Below are 7920 nucleotides of genomic sequence, written 5' to 3'. Positions count from 1 at the left end.
CAAGTGGGTTGTTTTCTCACCTCAGCATTGCCTTCAGGCTGGGCTGGCAATTCCAGGGAGCAGTGAAAGCACTCTGGGAATTCACACCATTCATTGGGATTAATCCTTTAATTCATCTCTGGTCAGGCCAGCAGTGCTGCTGATGTCTGGGTGGGGGGTTTGTTCTGATCATTGCATCTGTGGCTGAAGAGTTCCTTTTCTCAAAGGAAAATGGGAACAAGTAGCATAAATTAATGGAATTGTTTGGGTGGATTTTGCCAAGCGCATTTCCAGGCCTAGGCCTGGAGAACTCCCAACATCTACAGTCAAGGTAAACCAAGCTGGATATTCATGGGGACAGGAAATGCATAACTTGGTTACCTGCAAAGTCTTAAATCATAAAATCATCGAATGGTTTGGGTTGGAAGGGACCTTAAAGACCATCTCATTCCAACCCCCTGCCATGGACAGGGACATCTTCCAGGTGCCTCCAAGCCCCATCCAACCTGGTTTTGAACACTTCCAGCAAGGGTTAAAAATACCTTTGTCCCCCTTTTCCATGGAGCATCCAATTCAAAGTGCTGCTCAATACCAGTCAGACAAAAATGTCCTCAGCCTTTAGGATTTCTCTGCGTGAAAGGGGTGGAGCTGGAGCTGACAACTTCATTCGTTCTGGGGCTTCCAGCTGACTGCCTGTCCCACTTGTGCTTCCAAGGAGTTATCAGGATATTTAGTGCTGGATATCAGCAGACATCTCCATGAATCACCAAGCCACCAAAGAGGGTGAAGCAGGAGGAGCCCCTTGGAGTGAAGCCGCTTGGGCAATCAGATGTCTGCTTATCCCATCCTTCTCCCTCCTGCAGGAAAAGAGAGCAGAGATCCACACAGCCTGGGCTTTAGGAGATGGAGAAGCAGAAGAAAAAGAGGCAGAGGCTCCAAAAACGTGTGGAAGAAAGATTGGGTGAGGTGAAGGTTAAAATGATTGGGGATCAACATGATTTTCTTGGCAGGAGCCAAGTGAGGTGAACAAAATTCCCTGAAGCAGAGGAGATGCTCATCCAAGACATTCAGAGCATCAAGTGGGATCAATCACTGATCACAGTGAAGGCATGGCCAGAGGAAGTTCAAAGAGACACCAAAACCCACCACATCTTCCTTTCCAAGGAAACAAAAGGTGGGGGGATTCTTGCGGAGAGCTTTTTTTGGTCGATTGTCAGATATTTTGGAGGTTTCTGACACCACCGGCTCTGCTGACGTAAAACTGGATCAACAAGATGGGGAAGTCAGCCCTGATAACCCCAGGAGCTCCAGCCATTCCTCTCCCATGGATCTACACCTGGGCGTGGAGAGGATAAACCACATCTCTTGCCCAAGAGATGAAACCGTGCCAGGCTTGGGGACTGCGTGCCCCGGGAATGCCGGAGGAGGTGTGTCAGTGCTGCCAGGTGTCACAAGGCAGCGACCAAAGAGCAGGACCTGTTCCAGGGAATAAGGATTGGCCAGTGTGATTCATCGTGGCATCAGGAGTGACTCTTTGGGGGAGTCTGGAAATCAGCCTGGGAAGCCAAGGCTCAGTGTCGTGCAGCAGTGGGAGAACCCTGGAAAAGCTCAGTCCTCATGTTTTCACCAGTTTTGACTGTTTTTTTGTGGAAAAAAATGGAAAAATAATTGTGTTACTCTTCAGTATGATTTGGATTGTGGACTCCCCGCCCCTGGAAGTGTTCAAAGCCAGGTTGGATGGGGCTTGAAGCAACCTGGTCTAGTGGAAGGTGTCCCTGCCCATGGCAGGGGGTTGGAACAAGAGGATCATTAAGGTCCCTTTTAACCCAAAACATTCCATGATTAACAGGGTTTATTCCCTCAGTTCCAAGGACTGATGACACAAATATCTCTTGCCTGACCAGGGATTCAAATCTGCTCCTCACTGACAGCAGGAAGAGGATCTCCAAGGCCATGGGAAGTGGTCCACCACAGCTCCACTGGGAGGAGTGGATTGATGGACAAGAAGGATGATGGACAGAGGTGCACAATGTTGCACAATGTTCCCATTCTGGGGGCTGCCAGTGGCCCACTGAGCCAGATTTTTGGGAAGTTACCATCCTGGCCTTGGGGATGTGTGATGCACATGTGAGATGTGGCACTGCCATGGCTGGCATTTCCTCAGGAGCCTCGGGATGGTGGTGTCACCCTGGATGGCCAACACATGGCAGCAGCATGACTGGAGCATGGGAGGTTTGGCTGGGTCAGGGCAAAGATCTGGAAAAAAGATGTCCCAGGATCCATAGGCTACAGCTGGGGCAGTAAATTCAACTTTTCCAGGACCATCTCCAGCACAGAGGCCAAGAGGCAGATATCAGTCTCTTGGGAATAATCCTTCCTTTGTTCCACCTCCTTTGTTTTATTCCAGATATTCCATGGAGTAATGGTGGTTGATCCATCCTAGAATCTTGCCAGGGAACGTGCCAACAATTAAAACGATCAATTAAATGCTGTGGATGATGTTCCAGATCAGGGATGTTCCTAGCAACTGTTTATTTCCCTAGCTCAGGCTTATCCTCGGAGATCAGGCCCTTGCAGGTGTGTGAATCACATCCTTCAGGATGAGGACTTGATCCTGGATTTATTCTTGGCTCTGGAACACTGCGCTGCATGCCTGTGTTGGAGCCATGGAAACGTGGCTTTGTTTGCCTGACCTCTGGAATATTCTGTTGAGTCTTCCTGGATGTAGAACAGAGACTGGAAGTCAAGGAATAGGGATCTGCTCATTTTTTGGGAGCCTTATACTGGATTCTTCTCCAAAATGGCCTTGGGAAAAGTATCCACATAGGAAACGTGGTGATAAGGAAGGACAGAAACATCATGGATTGGCCTCATGGGACCTTTTCCTGTTATTTGTCCTGAAGTTTTCACCCACTCAGCTTCCCTGTGGTCAGAGGGTGACACACCTGCCTCACCCGTTCTCAGGTGGCATCTCAGATGATTCCCAGATAATTCCATCTATCCCAATCTCTGTTTTGCCATTCCCCCACCCCGTTCTAGCGCACCAGAGGTTGCAGGATGGAATTGGTTCTCAGCACCGGGGATATTCCAGTCCTAAATAAAACCTGGTGAAGCAATTGCAGAATCTTGTTCCCCATCCTTCATTTTTTGTGGAGTTTTGAGGGGGGAAGAGGCCAGATATGGCATCACTTTTTGGCAGGAATGACAACACTTTGAAGGACAAATGGCCCTGGGAGAAGAGGAACTTTGTGTGTTGAGCACCTCCTGGATGAGTGGGAGCTCCAGCTCCTCCCTTCCTCAACCCAATGACACTGAACAGTGATTTTTTCCTTCCCTCTTTTTTCCATCTTTATCCTTCTCCACAGGGATTTCCCTGTGCCGATCCTGCAAGGCTCATTCTTTGCATCCTTCCTGGTTGTGACCTCCTCAAAATCAGGACACCAAGGTGAGTTATCACCACCATCCCCCTGACACAGATTTATCCTCATATCAGACCTTCACAGCTGCTCAGATTCCAGGGAAACCAAGAAGATCTTGGATCCACACTGGTTTAAACCCTTTGCATGCCAAACACTGAAGGACTCGGTCTCTATGGCTGCTCCTGCCAATCTCCTGCACTTTCCCCATTCCTGGGTGCTCTGGAGGTGTCCAGGTGCTTCACCATGTCTATTCCCATGGGGAAGACACTCAGGATCAGGACCCAAGTGTGGGCAGCCTCGGGCTGGGATACACCAAGGTGCTGAAATCCCAAGTATTTGCCCTTTGGCTTCCTCTCTTCCAAGCAGGACAGGGAAATGGTGCCCCAGGGCCATCCCGAATCCCTGGTTATGGATATGCCCTGGTTATGGATATGCCCTGGTTTTATGGTGTCTCTGGGACTCCTGTATTGCCCAAATCCCAGAGGGATCTGGATTAAGTCACATAAAGGATTACACTTGTAAGTGGGGACATTAATGGGGGGATCCAACAGAGACGTCCAGCTCCAAAGGAGCCCTTCAAGCTTCTGTGGGGCTGGAATCCCTGCAGAAGAGCTGTCATGGAATCTATACCAATAATACATGGAAAACCCATGCACAATTCCAAGGGCTATCCCACAGCTGGCCACACTTTTTAATTGTTAATGCGTTCCTCAGTGTGGCTTTGACCTGACCAGGTGGGACCATCCCCGAAAATCTCATATCCAAAATCCCAGACCTTCTCCAGAGAGGACACTGGAACCATGCCACTGGAGCTGTAAATCCATTATTTTTCAAGACTTTTTTTTTTCCATAAACCTCCTGAAATTTTCATCTGGCTGAGACATGCAGAGAGCTGGGGCTGTGCTGATCTGGATTGGATCTTCCTCCTACTCACTTCCATTTGTTTTATTCCCTGTGTAATTCCATGAACAGCCTGTTCCCAACCAGCAGCCCTGCTATGAGTCAGCTCTCCATAAAAAGAGAATAAATAATAAACGTCTTGGAATTGTTCGGGGGTTTTTTAATGCTGGATGTAGAGGGAATATTTAGATGGGATACTGGGAAAAAATTCTTCCCTGTGAGGGTGTTGAGGCCCTGTCACAGGTTGTCCACATAAGTTGGAATCCCTGAAAGTGTCCAAGGCCAGGTTGGATGGGGCTTGGAGCAACTGGGATAGTGGAAGGTGTCCCCACCCACAGAGGATGGAACAAGATAAGCTTTAAGGTCATTTCCAACCCAAACCATTCCATGATTCTGGGGAATCAGGATGGCAGAAGAAGCTTCCAAGTGCACTTCAAGGCTGCAGCTCAAGATTTTTGGGAGCTGTGACAGCAAGAAGGAGAAGGAAAACCAGTCCCCAGGCCAGCCCTTAATACGTCCCTGTCTACTGACTTCCTAAATACCCCAGGATGGGGATTCCTGGATTTCCATGGTTCTAGAGAAAAGGGGATGTGCTGGGTCCAGCCAGGAGAAACCACTCTGGGAGAACCAGGACCCCAGTTTTGATTGCCCAGTTGGGGTCAATCTTGGAGCCTTGGGAAGGGCTTGATCCTGCTATGGGCATGTGGATTTCTCTCCTGTGACTCCATAGAATATCCTGAGGTGTAAATGCTGCTCAAGGATCATCCAAGTCCTGCCTACTGCAGGGAAAGAAAGACTAATCCTATGCAGAACACCTGGGGAAAAGCTGGATAGAGGCTTTTCCATGTGTGTTAATTCCTGTTTCAAGGATGAATCATGGAATGGTTTGGGTTGGAAGGGACTTTGAAGATCATCTCGAACCAACCCCCTGCTACGGACAAGGACACCTTCCACTATCCCAGGTTACTCAGATCCTCTTCCAGCCTGGCCTTGGGCACTTCCAGGGATGGGGTAGCCATGACTTCTCTGGGCAACCTGTGCCTTACCCCATCCAATCATCCCACATTTCCCCTCCTCAAGACCTCCAAGCCGGAATTTCCCTATTCTGTGTCCTTAGATCAGAGTAACAAATCCTTCATCCTGCACTGAATTATGCCTTGGTGCTGCTATTTATACAAATCTACAGCTGCTCCATACAAAGCTAAACAAAAGCAGAGCTAATTAGCCAGAACCACTTGGTCAATTAGGAAAATTGCTCTTGCCACTCAGCCAAGATTAAAACAAAAAAAGAAGAAAAGCCCCAGGCAGGTCAAGACAAACTCAGTCCGAGCAAATCTAAGAAGCCTCAATCCAGAGGTTTTACAAACTCAAAGCTCGTGGCCAGTAGTAAAATCATGGAACAGCTTGGGTTGGAAGGGGCTTTGAAGATCATCCAGTTCCACCCCTGCTATGGGCAGGGAAACCTTCCACTATCCCAGCTTGCTCCAAGCCCTGTCTGACCTGGACTGGGACCCTGCCGGGGGTGGGCCAGCCACAGCTTCTCTGGGAATTCCATTCCAGCCCCTCACCACCCTCCCAGGGAAGAATTTCTTCCCAATATCCCATCTAACTGTACCGTATTCCAGTTTAAAGCCATTCCCTGTGTCCTGTCCCTCCATCCCTTGTCCCAAGTCCCTCTCCAGCTCTCCTGGAGCCCCTTTAGGCACTGGAAGGGGCTCTGAGGTCTCCCTGGAGCCTTCTCTTCTCCAGGCTGGACATTCCCAGCTCTCCCAGCCTGGCTCCAGAGCAGAGGGGCTCCAGCCCTTGGAGCATCTCCGTGGCCTCCTCTGGACTCGCTCCAGCAGCTCCACGTCCTTCTGATCCCAGATCTGGACACAGTGCTCCAGGTGAGGCCTCACCTGAGAGGGGCAGAGGAGTATCCACAGAAAATACCAAATTAAAAGGATAACAAACAGCCTTGTCTCAGACTCAAAGAGGAAGACCTGGACTGAGCAATTCTCTGTTCTATTTCTGGAATTTTATCTCCCGCTTTTGTCATTTTTGTGGTGTTATTTTATGTTTCCCAGCACACAGGAAGGCCCTGTGAGGACGATCCAGCCCAGCCCCTTGGAGGAGCTCTGTCAAATGTGAGAACAGAGAGGAAAATCAAATAAATAAAATAAATTAAAAAATAAAGATAACTTTTTTTTAATCACAAAAGGGAGTCAGGGGTTACACAGCCTCAGTTCAGCCAGGTTTTTGCTTAAAGGGCCACACTCCAAAGGCTGCTCAAGTGGCTAGAGGAAAAATGGAATGAAATTATGGCTGTAGCCTTCCAATAGAGGGTCCCACGGGCAAAGGAAGAGAAGCCAAATAAAAAAAATGGGATTGTGCCAAGTTCCTGGGCTTGGAAGAGCAGCCAGACCTTCTAGGGCCAGTTTATCTCCCCTCACCACCTTCAACCTTCCAGCCCCAGCAGCAGCAGGATTTGGGTTTGAGGACATTTGAGTTCATTGCCTGTTTTTGTCAGAAATCCTGTCTTGGATCCAAGGATGCACAGGAGAGGGGTGGAGGTGGAGATTTAACCCCTCCAGGTGTTCCCTTCCAACTGAAGTGCTGCTTCCTGCTCCAGGAATGGACTGTGCAAAAGTCAGGATCTGTTTCTGCTTGGGGGACAACCAGGAACGAAGCAGGAGCCCTAATTAAAGCTGGTTGAGTTAATTGCCACCCCATTCTCCTCCACTTTGGCAAATCCAGCCTTCAGGAGTAGAAGATCCCAACAAAAGCTTGAGAAACAGAGGGAAGAGATTCCACGGAATGAGCTCATTCGACTCCAAGTGACCCTGGGAAAGGATTGGAGACTTCCTTGTTATCCCATCCTGTCAGGGAAATCGTCTGCCCTGTTTCCAAGAGGAAGGGCAGCCTGAGTTCCACCCACACGCCTGGAAACATGGCATTTTTTGGGAAGTAATCAGCTGCCTGCCTACTGCAACACAGGGCAATCCCAGGGAACTTCTAGAAGCTCCTACCGTCTGGAGAGACCTCACATCACTTGGAAGAGGAACTTTTTACACTAAGACAAGGGGACTGACTTCCCGCTGCCACAGGGCAGGGTTAGATGGGATACTGGGAAGGAATTGTCCCCTGTGAAGGTGGTGAGGCCCTGGAATGGAATTCCCAGAGAAGCTGTGGCTGCCCCATCCCTGGAATTGACCAAGGCCAGCTTGGACAGGGCTTGGAGCAAGCCACTCCATGGCAGGGGGATGGAATTCCATGATCTTTAAAGATCTTTTCCAACACAAACCATTCCATGATTCCATGATCCCTCTTCCTTCCAGGCTCTCAGCAGCTGAAGGAACTTAAAAGCCTCAATGCAGCTGGGAGAGCCTTTATCCCAAGGCTTATTCCTGAGCCAAGCCAATGAAATCATAATTGCAGTTTAATCCTGACTTGGATTAAGAATACTAACGAAGTAATTTATTGGGATTTCTCCTGCCCCAGCTTGCAGTGGCTCAGGATTAAGGTCTGGAGAAGCCAATCTCAGAGCTTGGGACAACTCAGCTGAGCTTCTCCTGATTCTTTGTTTTGAGTAACAGAGGTGTCCACTGGCCAAAAATAGGGATGGGAAGAGCCAGGCTGGATG

This window comes from Corvus brachyrhynchos, unplaced genomic scaffold (assembly GCF_000691975.1).
Source record: "Corvus brachyrhynchos isolate BGI_N302 unplaced genomic scaffold, ASM69197v1 scaffold89, whole genome shotgun sequence".
NCBI classification, from domain to species: Eukaryota; Metazoa; Chordata; class Aves; order Passeriformes; family Corvidae; genus Corvus; species Corvus brachyrhynchos.
This window is presented reverse-complemented; position numbering follows the sequence as displayed.